The sequence below is a fragment of the Cavia porcellus genome, unplaced genomic scaffold (genome assembly GCF_034190915.1).
Source record: "Cavia porcellus strain 051 isolate PalLab524CR breed Dunkin Hartley unplaced genomic scaffold, mCavPor4.1 scaffold_12, whole genome shotgun sequence".
NCBI classification, from domain to species: Eukaryota; Metazoa; Chordata; class Mammalia; order Rodentia; family Caviidae; genus Cavia; species Cavia porcellus.
In genome coordinates this window covers 54,379,780-54,394,631 of record NW_026947495.1, presented here as the reverse complement: position 1 = coordinate 54,394,631, position 14,852 = coordinate 54,379,780, and the positions used below count along the sequence as shown (strand labels likewise).

Below are 14,852 nucleotides of genomic sequence, written 5' to 3'. Positions count from 1 at the left end.
CTAGTTACTTCCATAGGTGTTATGGTTTGTGTCTAGATGTTTTCTCAAAGCCTCATGCAGTCATAAGTGAGCTTTTCAGGGGTGAGTACATCTAGAATGTGTGACACTGGGATTGAGTCATGGCACAGTGCTAGGGTTAAGGGTGCTGGGATTAAGGGCTTGAGTGCTACCTGCGGCGTGAGTAGCCTGGATAAGATATAAGGGACAGAACCAGACTTGTCACCTGTCGCCTGCTTGCTGGCTTTCTGCCTGCCTTGCTTCTCCATGGATTGTTTCTCCTTTGTGATGTCTCTCTGCCAATCCACCCTGCCTTGGAGCCAGCCAACTATGGACTGAAACTTCTACAAATTTTGAGGCAAATAAATATTTCTTCCTTTAACTTTGGGTGTTGGCTATTTTGTTTCAGCAATGAGAAAAGTAAGGCTGCTCTCTCTCTTTCTTTCTTTCTTTCTTTCTTTCTTTCTTTCCCTTGAAGGGAGATTTATAAAGTTGAATTTGAGGTATCTGGCAAATATCTTAGACCAATGATCCTAGAATCTAGTAAGCCACAGAATCCCTGGGATTGGTTCATCAGATTTAGCAATTAAAAATACAACACACTTAGTTAAATTTAAATTTTAGATAAAAATGAATCAATTTTAAATTAAGTATGATATACATATTTCGTGGAATATAACAAAAATTGTTTGCTATTTATCTGAATTTAAATTAATCTAGATGCCCTCTATTTTATCTGGCAACCCAGATAAAGGAGCTTGTTAAAATGTATATTTGCTAGTTCCATATTCTAATTCTGCCCCTAGGTCTGACTATGTAACACATAGAGAGATGCTAGGCAAGATTTGATAATGCTGACATGAAAATGAAAGATGTCAGGAGGACACAAGGACATAAGTAGGAAAAAAGGGAAGTATGCATAGCTAAAGGGTGCTAAAGACCTGGTATTTGATTGACAGCAGAGATAAGCTCTAAACCTTAAGATCTTTATGAGTTACAGTAAAAGCTATCTATTGAATACCACTTTTGTATCATTTAATTCTTTCAACAACCATATTTTATTAGATAAGGAAATATAAGCTCTGGATTAATCAACTTGCCTAGTGTCATACTGATAATTAGAAGAATTAGGGTTTGACCTAATTAGAATAATTAGGGTTTGACCTAAGACCTCGGGATAACAGTCGTTTCTGTCATCCATTTTCTCCATCAGTTCCATGTAACAATAATGGATTTGAGGAATTTTTGCCAATTTAAATGTTTTTTCTTTTTTACAACCTTTTTCCAAGTGCTAAGCTAACTAAAATATAATCAGATATCTAATATATGACCTCTGCAGAATCATACACTTTAGTAATAAGCATAGGGCCTCAGGGTTTGTGAAAAGGCTAAAGGTCTGAGCATCTGAAAATTGGATGACCTATTAGATAAGGTATTATTAAAGGAAAGACTTTTGTCTTCCTCTACTCCACTCAAACCAATGACCTTGAAGGGGAATATGTCAAGCCATACTTTACTTCAAAAAATAGACCATAACTTTCTCACTAGGTGACCTAAGAAAGCTGATTAGGTTCTGAAGAAGCTGAGTGAGACCACTAAGTACAGGGAACAGTTGATGGAGGAAATGCAGCTTATCAGACTAGAAAAGAGCTAGCTCTAAACAAACAAGGCTGATGAGATTTCTTAGTATTTATAGAACTGATAGTAAAAACACACACACACAAAAAAAAAAAGGATGAGAAAGGACCATAGTTGAACATTAGTTGTATGAGGATTTTTACTCACTAAATACATGGTAGAGTGTGTTATCCCTGAAAATATCCTGCACATTTTCCTAGGTTTTCTTGATTTCTGCCTTGCCCTTCCCTGTGGGGTGACTCCAGGTGCCTTGCACTGGCCAGTGCAAGGTGGAAACCCAAATGGCCAACACAGCCATGGGATCACATTTCCTCTGCCCTGTGGGAGGCTTTCTACTCAGGATCTCAGAGGGAAGTCCATCTGGAGCAGAGCCAAACCGGCTGTGACAAGCATATAATGTAAACAAGAAATGAAACTCTCTAAGTTACATTTTAAGATCACTTGATACTACAGAATGCCTTAGCTACCCTGATACATAAGAAAGTGCTCTATAAAAGTCAGCATTGTCCAAAGATATAGAAGAGTACCTGCAGAGGTGGTGAGTTCCTTACACTTGGAGTCTACTACTTACTACCATGTCTCAAAAAGGCATGAAGGAGTGGAAGATTGAAATCTTGGCTGAACAGTTGGACTCAAATCTTATTTATACATTGAGATTCTATGCTATAATAGGAGGTAACAGTAGGTACAAAATGAACAAAGCCAATGTTGCCCACCCATGCTTTAAACTCACTAGAAGAGGAGGGACACAGTGACATTTGGGTAAATGAATATCAGCTTGTGGTTTACTGAAACTTAAACTTACAATTGTTTGGGAACAAGCATCTGGAATGTAACTAAAAGAAGAATTAAATATTTATGGAGTTTGAAGTTAACCACCAAAGATCTTCAGGAAAAGAGGAGAATAGCTGGGGAAAGTGCAATTTAGACAGTATCATGAATCACCATCGCTCCCCAGAACACTGTTATCCATTGGACAGGCAGTGCCAAACCACACACTTGGCCAGAGATCAGAAATGACAACATCCCAGAGTAGGACACTGCCATTTTATCAGATCCGCAGTGCCCAGAAAAATACCCAACAGTATTCACCACCACGTTTTCTCTCCCCTTTGTTGCTTATCCCTTCCATAATCCTGAGGTTTTCCCATTCCTTTCTTCTACCATTTTGTTTATTCCCACTTTTAACTTTATCCTTCTTCAAAATGTGATCTTGGCAGGAGGTGTAGTTCAGTGTTGGACTGTGAGACTGTGCTCTCAGTTTCCAAATTCTTAAAATGAGGCCAGTACCTACCTAGTAGAGTTATGGTTGAGATTAAATCATGTAAAATATGTCATATATTGCTGTACATAAGAAATACAAGGTAAAAGACCAATATTGTAGATTGTACCACAGTTTAAGTTCACTGTGCATCTGTATTTAAAATTCCTTTATCTCAAATGAAAAATGTGTTAAATACTGGGACTATTTTCTGTTGGTATTTTTCAGTGTCTATAATATCACTGAGCATAGAAAGGTATACATTCTTTAAAACACAGGCCAAGCCTTTACTCCCAGGTTTATTTGATACTCTTTTATCATACTCTACATATTACAGATTGAATATGTGCCTCTCAAACTTGTGTTTAAGATTTACTCCTCAATTAGGAGCCTAATTCAGGATGTGGAGCCTTTGGGAGATGATTAGGAGATTAGGAGTCATGGTCCCCCACTGGGGAGTGACTATCTTCATGAGAAGGAGAGAGACCAAATTGTGGTCGCTCCATTGTGTGAATATGCAGCAAGAAGGTCACTGCAAGACAAGCAGAGGCTTTGCCAGAGTGAACATGATGACAAATTGCTCTTGCAATTCCCGGCCTTCAGAACTGTGAGGAAATAATTTTCATGTTGTCTAAGCCACCCAGTGAATGGTGCTTATATAGTATTTATAGTCACCTTCTAGTTTTGTATAATGTCTCTCATTTAACAGAGTGAAATTTGAGGATACTGCCTTGGTATGTAGAATTTGTATTTTTGTCCACAGAGAAAAGACTTAATCCCCAAATTTAAAAAAAAAATTACATTTTAAATGAATTAAGCCCATCTTTTTTGCCCTCTACCAAATATCTATTCTTCCACACTTGCTGACAGAATTTAAGAACTTTTTTGAACTGTCAGTATGCTCATTTGTAGCTGATGTCAAAAAATGGCCTGAGACAATGACATTAACCTTCTTTCTTACTTCCTGAGTCATCTTTGATGTTTGTGGCGGCCTTGAGGTGTATGTAAGAGATCTGTGAAGGAGTTCCTGTGAAGGCTTTTGCATTTCTGACCAGTGGTCCCTCCCTCTGTCTTCCTTGTTAGAGTGCAAATATTGTGGGCCATATTTTGTGAATCTGATATGAAAACCAAGGGGTTGGGAAACCAAAATACAATAATAATACTATAAGAAGAGAAGTTACTGATCATATTACTGAACAACTGAACCAAAGGCAGTAGTCACCTCCATCTAGTCTTATTATATCAGAAAATGAAACTCTAAGTCACTATTAGCCTCTCTCTTAGTTTTCCTTCTTGGTACATGTCAGTCAAATGCTTTCTTAATATATACCAAATTATAATTTGATTATTTTGGAATGACTTGGAGGCTACTAATTTCTACTGAGACATTATTTAATATCGATTAACTCAATCATGTTTTCTCTTTTAGTTTTTAGGAATCTCTGAGTTTTACACTTCTAGGCTTTGAAAAATCTTTAATACCAGCATGTTTAACCCATATTGTTTAATGGAGATGTTTGATTGTAGTTAGAGACCACATGCATCTTCCTTGCTGGTCTCTTTTAAACTAGCCTTCCATTATTTATTCTGTCATTGCAGACTTTTCCAATTCAAATAACATTTTGTGATTTGTTATATTCAAAGAGTCAGAGCCAAATTCCTTGAACATGTATATCTGTTTAGTCATAGTAGCAGCTTGAATTGTGAAACTAATTAATGTGCAAATGTGTTTGTCTTTCTGAAATTTGCCACAAAGAGCTCTGATATAGAACGATATGCCTTAAATGATCAAACAGCAAATTTATTTTTTTCATTCATTTATTTTTTGATGCTGAAGTTTGAAGGTCATGGGCATGCTAAGCATGTGCTTTTATCACTCACCTCCATCCTCATGCCCTAAACAGCAATTTTGATATTGAGATAAATCTTTTAAACATTTAAACATTATTAGAAACCAGTCTCAAGAAAATGCTTTGCATATACATGAACATACTCAGGGAAGTACTGATTTATTATACACACTTTTTTCTAAAAAACAAAGATCATTATATAACAGTATTTTAAAGTAGAATTAAATGGCAATAGAATCTAAAATTATACTGGCAGTAGAATCTACAAGTATTACTATTTTTTTTTAAAAGTAATAGAGGAAATATAAACCAAACCACCAAAATTTTTTCCTACTCAGAATTTTTACTCTTGCTTCAATAAACTGATTGCTGAGTATAAATCAGGAGAAAAAAACTTTTACTCTAGACTACAGGATTGCTTTGCTTTGTACACTGATACAATATGTCACTAACAGCACTTGCTATATTGTGCTTTTGATTCTTTGTCTGTGCATATGTCTTATTTCCTAATTTATATAAGCTCCTTGGAGAAAGAGATATGGGATAATAAGTCCTGGTATTACTTGCCAGGATACAGAGCACACAGTAGGTATTTCATTCAGAGTTAGGAGTGTATATAGCAGGTCTTTCATGTTTGGACCATCAGAGTTCATCGACGTGAGGAAAGTACTAATGAAAGACACATCTTATTAGAGTTGCACAGAGTGGTAAAGGACACAGTCTTCTACATCAGCCTGCCTGGGCTGAGTCCTCATTTTGTTGCATAATTGCTTTATAGCCTAGACTAAGTCACAAAATCTTCCTCATTTCCAATATGGTAATAATATTACCTACCTCAAAGGGCTTTTGTGAAAATTAAATGACGTAATGTGTCTACAATCCTTAGTGCCTATGAAAAGTATTCATTAATATTCACTCAATATCAGTATTGTTACAATTTTTAATGGTTGATACGCTTGTTTGGCAATATTGCATTTTAGATTAGAAAACATCTCTCTAATGGTTAAGTAATAACAATAATCATATCATTTCAGGCTCAATATATTTTTCTTAGAAAACTCAAAAAATTTTATGAGTCTTCACTTACTTTACCATACAGATCTGTGATAAGTTTCTTGCCATACTATTTAATAATTCAATAAATTCCTCCTTGGCATAATAGGAATGATTTGTTATAAGCACTTCTGGTTATTTATTTAGTATTTAGAAGGCATATTACTGGCTCCTCTGCCTAAGATGAACACATTGATGAAATACCTCAGCCACTGTATCTTAATCACAATACAGAATTTTGTAGCAATCTGGCCTAGGACACAAACTCATCAGAAACACACATTTGTCAGCAGGATACAAGAGGCAGAAGAGCACCACTAAAGCAGTTTTCAAGATAATATTTCCATTTGCTTGATTCTAATTTAAATAACGATAACTTATAACTTATAACTTTGGGAAAGTTTGAAAAATATTGTTTACTCAAAAGGATTATGATATAAACTTTTGTTTTTTGTATTTTGCAAAACAGTCCTCTTAAAGAACAACATACTCTTTTGGGCCTGCATTGATTAAGCAAATTTTATTAGGTAAAAATAAGAAACATGTACTTATGATAGATAATATTGTACTCACAGGATCTTAGTTAAGTAAAGTCAAAATCTTTAGAGTATTTAGAAATGTACTCAGTTGGGCAGTTAAGGACTCTTTTCCAACTTAATGTGTGTAATTGTAACAAAAGGGGAAAAGAAGTATCAAAAATTTTATGGAGATTAAAAACCATATTAAACTGTTTTCCAGTGTTCCCACTCTAATGATGTTTAAGAGTTACAGCTGAAGAAGTACAGCCCATCCTTGACATTGGTTTCTTGCATACCAAATTATTTCAAATGTCACAAGTCAGACTTTGGACTCCTTTGAAGACCAAAGACAAGATTGAAATGGAGCAAATGCCTGTTTTAGTTCCTGAAATAAAGACATTAGCAGTGTAATATAAGGCAAATGAAAGATAAATACATTTGTTTTTCCATCTGTTAAGACACAGCTAAAACATTCTTCCCATTTTTTCCTTAATATTTTGTTTCCTGGCAACAAATGACAAAAATTTTCAATCAACCACAACTTTCACTTTCTTTGAAAAAGCAGCACTAATACTGTTATTTAGATTTTTGGTATATGAAATCCTTTTAAAGTGAATCTCTTTGTCTCTCCTCTTTCTCTCTCTGTCAAATTCTCTTATATTCTCTCTAGCTCTGAAAGATAGATTTATATGATATAAAATACATGATTATATATATAATGAATAAAGAAGTTTGCCATTAATACCATGCAGATGTGTTATACAACCACACTGGAAAACAAACAAATGGGCATCATCTGTTAAATTTGCTATAATTTAGCAATTTCAAGCCTAGGTATTTATCCAAGAAAACTTTTTTTTTAATGCTTTTTTGTCAGAAAGCAAACATAAAAATGTTCTTAATATAGGGTTGGGGTTTAGCTCAGTGACATAAGTGCCTGCTTGGCAAATGCGAGGTCATGAATTCAATACCCAGTATCAAAAAAAAAAAAAGTTCTTAATAGCACTGACTGTAATCTTTCTCACACCCATGCACCTGCAAGACTTTAAATGCTCATTAAGAGCAAAATGGATAAATACAATACAGTGTGAAAATTAATTAATTACAGCAATAACATGCACAATTTTGAAAACAAATAGCAATAAGAAAAATATTAAACATACATTACATTAATATATATTTTAAAATATGCAAAGTTTATCAGCATTTTGTTTATTCATGCAAATGTATGTGACAAAATTTTAAAGATAAACAAGGGAATAATAAACCCAAAATTTAGAATTTGGAGTGTGCAGGACTTGAGAGTATCTCACAGGAGTTATTCAAGCAATATTCATTTTCTTTAAGTAGGTCATAGATTTGTATTCTCTCATTGCATTTTGGTCCTTCGTATGTTATATGTATTTAATAGATGCTTGATTGAAGTTGATCCATATTTGGCAAAACAATTAAAATAGCACTGAATGATTTGTCACTATGATACTTAAATAAAGTATTTTAAAAGTAATATGACCTTTTATAACCGAGGGTGCATTTCCAAATTTCTATGAGATTATGGTAGTGTTTATTCTTAAAAAAACAAAAACCTTGTACATGTTTACAATACATAATGACTACATTCCGTGTGGGGAGTTAGTACATGTATATATAACACATGTTAATTCTTTTTACTTCCCTTTCTCATCCCTTCCCTCATAATTGTTATTAAAAAATATGAAATAGTAAAACTGGTAAGTCATTTATTGTGGTCTGTGATGGTAAAAACTTCAAAACTAAAAGACAAACTCAGGATGTCCAAGGTTTTTGATTTTTGACAATCTTCAGAAATAAAGTTATATCAAAATCTCATAAAAATATTGTGAAATGGGCTGGGGCTATAGCTCAATGGCATAGCGTCTGCCTGGCAAGTGTGAGGTTATGAGTTTGATTCTGAGTACAAAAAAATTGTAAAATATATTTGTAAATGAGAATCCATTTCCTAAATTTAGTCTACTTTGTCATGGGATAATGTTTATGTTATATATTTCTAGAATCATTCCTTAAATCCAAGTCATCCTTTGAAACTTCGTATATCTACTGTTTTTGTGTGTGTTCCAATAGAGTTAAATTTAAAAACTCAAAATTTTATTTTTATATTAATAAATTTTATTGTGTTTTTTCAGGTAATATTTTTCTTTCTACTAAAAAATTATTTAAGAATAAATAGTCCAAAAGTAAAAGAACTCTCAATTTAAGTTTACATATTATTTAAGAGACAGTCTTATTTTTACATTAAAATAGCAATTTGAAAATACTGTATTAAAGTTTTTCTAGTTATAACTAAATGGAAAAAAAATTAGATATACTACTTTGGAGCACTTTTATTTATGTTTTAAAATACCATATACTGAATTATTGTACAATTATACTAAAATTGTAACAATCCATTGTTTAGAATTCTCATTATACTTGTTATATTTCTAACTTATGTATTCATTTATTAGTTTTTTTGATAAGGTTCTTGCTATGTAATTCAGTATGGCTTGAACTCACTATGTAGTCCAGACTGACCTCAAACTTATGGAAATGGTCCTGCTTCAGCCTCTCAAGTGCTGGGGTCACTGGTGTGTGATACCACAACCAATTGTGTATGTGTGTGTGTGTGTGCATGTGTGTACATGCTGAGAATCAAGCAAGTATTCTGCCACTGAGCTATATGTCCAGCTCTTAGGTTAAAGCACTCAAGTGAACACACAAGTTTCTATTGCCAAATGGGACACTGTATTGAAGTTTTGTATTCCTTTTTATCTCCCTGAATTATCTAGACATTATTTTCTTCACTACTTTTATGATAGAAATCATACTTCCTTGTTATTATATTGTTTTATATCATATACTTAAAAGAAATCTCTATGAAATGAATTGAGAATTTTGGTTTAATGTTTGAGGACATTGTAGAAGTTCCACGTTCCACTTGCTATGGTGTATGTCTAGATGTCCCCGTAAAGCCTCATATGGTCATGGGGTGGGCTTCTAGAGTTTGTGATTGATTCATGGTTCAGTGGTGGGATGATGGGTGTGAGCGCAACAGCCACCCTAGAGTAGGTAGCCTATATGCTATGTAAGGGACGGAAAGAGACTTCTCTCCTCACTCCTCGCTTTTACTCTTGCTTTTGCCCTTTTCTGCCGCCATGAACGGCTGCTCTCTGCTGCAGAGCCAGCAGAGTATGGACTGAAGCCTCTACATACTGTGAACTAAATAAACCTTTCCTTTCTTAACTTTGGGTGTTGGGTATCTTGTCTAAGCAATGAGAGGAAAATAACTAACATATCACTATATGTATGAAATAGTGACTGCGGAAACAGAAATTGTCAATGAACACTCAGGAACAAACTAAAAATGCCAAATCGTCCACTCCTAGATCCAATGCAAAATTACTTTCCAAAGTCTTTCCTTCAGATCGCAAAACCTGGGTTTTGGTTCTCACAGACCTGCTTTCACTTTCCAGTTCTATCATTTGTGTATCTCTGAAACTGTCACTGAGTCTCTGTACCTCCAAAATTAGGAATAAGTCTTGCACAGACTTAGTACTCAATAAATATTTTTCCTGTTTCCACACCCCAGTTCAAAGTAGGAAGCAAAATTTTCTCAGAATATGAGGCCATCCTGCAGCATTACAAGTCACTTCCTTATCACGTACAGCACTTACTAGTGTTTTTTTGAGAGATAAACCAGCGTTCAAGATCTTTTCCGTTTTATCTTCTCCAACTGACTTCCCAGATGTTTTCCTACCAATGATCTTTCAAGAGAGAGAAGTGGTTGCCTTGGGGAAAGAAACAGTGGACCAAAGAAATATAAGTAATAAGAATGTACATTCATTACCACCACCATCACCACCATCAAAGCCTGTACAAGATGTGAATTGTGAATAAAATACTTTCTAAATGAAATGATAATGCCACCATACAGTTTTATGAGACCAGAAGGCAACTCAATATGGAGACTGAATATTCAACTTGTTCTTTTTTTTTTTTTTTTTAATCGGTACCAAGGATCGAACTCACAACTGCCTGCTTGCAAGGCAGGTGCTTATGCTGCTGAGCTAAATCCCCAGCCCCTTAACTTGTTCTTTTACACTGATGTTGCATTTATCATTATGGAAGACCTTAAAGTGTTAGTTTCTGAAGACACCTAATGTAACGTTATTTTTCTCTGTCTATGCCTATCTAATGTAGTTTTTCTCTCCCGGACTTACTTTTTGCACCAAGGAGGCAGCTGTGGAAAGAGAGTGGGGGAGGGTACTGGTAAGACAATAGGCATTAGGCCATCATAGAGATCCAGGATGTCATATGCTCATATTACACACCAATAAAACTTTTGATCATGATCTATATAGCTGGTTTTTGTCTTGTGTTATCAAACAAGACTGAAGTTTTCCCAGTTCTCTCTGCTTCATCTAAAAAAAGATTTTTTTTCTCTAAAGGGTCACATAGTAAATATCTTTGGCTTTGTAGACAAGTTATCTCTGACATGACTACTCAACACTGTCATTGTAATGTCAAAGCAGCCACACATTAACAGGCAAAGCTCAAAATAAAAAGGAGGGAGATAGATCTTTCTTAAATAGGAAAGGGGTCAAGAAATGGAGGAAAGGAATAGAGGGAAGGGAAAGAGGATGAAAAAAACTTAAGATATGTTATGTATGTGCACCAACTTCATACAAAGAATGTAAACATTATATACTTCACATATGTGGTAATACAAATAAATTTAAAAATTGCAAAAACATGTGGATCTATACCATTTCACCTGCATTAGAATGCATTTTGGGGGGCATATAAGATTGCTGGCTATTCAAGGCCTATCTGACTCACGATTCCACATAGTTTCTTTTTCTGATAAATATTGAATGAGGAGTAACATCAAAGTCTTACTGCTTTATAGTGTAGAGCCTGGGAGGCCAGCATTTTTTTTCAATCCCTTCACTATTCTGCTTACAAGGGTCAGAGTGGCATTCCTGCACATCCTGTTTCCTGCAAATGGTGGCCCACGTAGCTGTGCAATATGACCCTAAAATGGTGATGTGTAGGCATGCTAACAGTGCCTACCCCTTGCTAGTCTACCCACAACTCTCGTCTTCCTCCATTATACACAACTTTCACTGACATTTGGGTTGGTAATAGAAAACAAGTTCAGACTGAAAACATTCTTTCAAATGTACAGTGTGCCGTCTACATTTTGTGCAGATGTGTGGCTCAGTGGTAGAGCTCTTGCCTGGCATGTAAAAGGTCTTATATTTGTTCCAGAGAACCCTAGCTCCAGACTTCTTTAGAAAGGGTCAGGTAGCATTATTTTGTCCTGGTGTGAGCAATTTTTGAGTATTAAAAACAAAAACTAGTTGAATTTGTCTTTGTAAATCTTTCAGTAGTGAGTATGAATTACTTTGCAATAAAAAATAATTTTATAGGAAAAGAGAAATCAATTTAGGAAAAGTATGAGTCAGGGATATATGGAATACGTCTCAGAGGTCAACATCATGCAATAATATTATCATATTTTCCCATGAAATACCTTTGGGTGCCACTGTCAGAATTTAGAGAAAGCTATATCAAGTATCAGTCTAACTCAGCATGACATTTCTTTTTGCTTTTCTGCTAATGCTTAAAAGCTTGAAACTCTGCAATCCATTCAATACATTTCATCAAATATTTATTAAGCACCTACTATGTGCCAAGTATTATAAATACAGTATTAACAAGACATGGTTCTTTTGCAATTTAAATCAGTAACTGCCCTCCTAGAAATGTATGCATCTTTGAAACTCTCTGATGGTTATTTTGATAATATTCTTCAAGGTAAACAAAACAATTAATACAATGTTCAAAATAATGCAAACTTGAATAATCTATATTTTCATTGCTTTAATAATTTAGGATTATGCTGAATCATTTTTACCAAAACACAATCAAACAATAAACAACACATATTTGTGGTTCTTCACTATGTACCACTATCCTACATCTGAATCAACAGCATTTCAATTCTTTCACTTGTTTTGGAAGAAATTATTTCAATCTGTTAGATCCTTGAGCCAAAGCTCTGTTTAACTTTGAGATCCTGACTAGGATTTCATAGGGCAAAACTGTTTTTAAAGTTTAAATCAAAGCATATGTTTCAAACTAAAGTTGCTAAGTCTTAGATAACAAACAAACAATTAACATACTAAAAATATTTAAATTTGGACTTAAGGAATCTGCAAAATCTTACTCATTACATGTTACAGTTATTTTTATGAATTTTATTTTGGTTAGGTAATTTTAATTTTTTTATCTTTGTTGTCTATTAATTATTATTGCTACATTCAGTTGTTCTCTTTTTAAGGATGATTGTCTTGGCATAGAGTTTTCCTTAAACAGAATGTCAGGAACTTGGAAATATCTTGAACATAATACTGGTTTTGGTGGAAAGACAAATTTAAGCCTAGAAGTAAAATAACTGGTAGGAAGATAAAGTTGTTTGCATAGTGCCTTGTGAAACAGAAGTATGTGAAAACCAGTATCTATTAGTACACTGCCCAGCAGATTCTCAATCGTGCCCCAGACCATTTGCCCATACTGTTGCACACAGCTATTTTTTGGACCTGTAATTTGCTTAAAACACTATACATATTTTGAATGGTTTTTGATTAATTAATTTATTCATTTAACATACATTCATTAAGCACCTCAATGAATATACATTGCCAGGTACTGGTATTGGCACTAATTTAAATGTTAACAAATGATCAAACAATGGATATTGTTTCAAAGCCATATAAATGAGAGTTTTGTAGCTAGTTGTGTGTATGATGCATACACATGCATACATGCAGAAGAGAGAGATAGTTGTCCCTCTTCTTTCCTGGCAAAAATCTGCCCAGTTTTCTAACTTAACTGCCACTATATGCTAAACATGCACTACTAAAATAAACTTGTTTCTGTGAAGCATGTATACAATAAAGCTCTGGATTTTATTTGATGATGAAATGCTAATTTTCGTTTCATCAATTCTTCATTTCATACATTTGAATATCAGGGTACTTTAAAAAACCCTGCAAGTGATTAGATTTGGGACACTAAACATTTCAGCACAAAAATACATTTATTAGGCTTATTGCATTTTAAATTTTATTGTGAAGTAAAAAAATTCCATTAATTTTGACTATGCTTTCAGAATGATATAATAGTCAAATAATGAAATTTTACAAGTAATGTCAGATTCCAAAATATTGCTTTCCCTGGTTAAATCACCCCTTGCCATTATAAAACTGACACAGTTGCTAGCAACCCCTGATCGTTATGTTCTTGTTTTCTGGTTTTTGAATTTTTTTGTTTTTTGCTGTTGTTGTTTATTTGTGGGGTTTTTTTTTTTTCTTTTCTTTTGTTTTTCTGTTCCTCTGGGAGCAGCAGTTTGGTATTCTATTTGCTTGCACTCTCTTTTTGTAGGTCTGGCCTGGCTTCTCTGTTCAATTGTTATTTGATGTTACTAGTCTTGCTGCCACTGCCTCTTGGCCCTTGGATTCCAGATTGCTATGCTATATTCATCTGTTCTGTCCTGTCATTGAAATTTGTTGCTCTTTGCCTGGTAGAACATCAGATCTGACCCTCAGGCTCTTCCTTCACTGAGGAGTGGGTGGTGTATGGAAGGGATATGGACTTCGTGGTGAAACATTTAGGATTTCTCTGAAATTCCCCAGAGATTAAACATTAAACTTCGCTTAAAGACAAACAGCAAAGGAAGTTGTAGAACTGAAAATAAAGAAGTAGGGTGATTTAATGTTTCCAGCTTTGAACGTAAGGACAATCATTGCATTGTTATCACGGTAGCATATACGTTATCTCCTGAATGTTGGGAGGGAGTGTGGGAGGGTGGGAGGAGTTTAAAAATATGTTTAGGTACTGGTATTAAAATGTTACCAATGCACACAGGTCTTTCCAAGCGTACAAAATAACTCTGTTCCACAGAGCAAGAAATTACCTAAGCAAAAGTTTAAAACCAATGCATATAGTATAAAACACATAGTCTGTGGCTGATAAAACCAATGCCATCGACTTGCCAAGTAAGACTATCCTGTTATTGTATAAATCAAAATTTTAAGTCACACATAACACAATTAAATCAGTAGATAAGAAGCCTAGAGTATGTGTCAAAAATGTAGGAGGAAGGCCACAGCCAATCTTTACTGAAAAATCTGCCACCATGAATTTATACACATCACCCAAAGAGTTTTTAGGTATTTTTCCACTTCATATCCCTCCAACTCACAGAGTTTTGAGATAAAGCCCTGTAAGGTGATGTACAAGGTCCTGCTTTGGGCGTGTCAAGGGTCTAGCAATGGACAGAAGGCTGGAAGGGAAAGTTGTAAGATTTTTAAAAAATGACCTCCCCCCGCAAAAACACACACGGTTAAACCTAGAATCTTCCTAGAATCTGTGTTCTCACCTTCCAGAATAGATGTTGAGCTTTTCAACAAACCCACAGTAAAAGTCAGCCCACTCCAGGAAGCCAGGATCTCT

General features: G+C 34.7%; 1 protein-coding gene across 1 annotated transcript in view; it reads right to left on the bottom strand.

Annotated features, from left to right (window-relative positions):
* The window catches only part of LOC134478241 (skin secretory protein xP2-like), a 76,624-nt gene that overhangs the window by 60,348 nt on the left and 1,424 nt on the right, over positions 1-14,852 (bottom strand). The gene's annotated exons all lie outside the window — the stretch shown is intronic.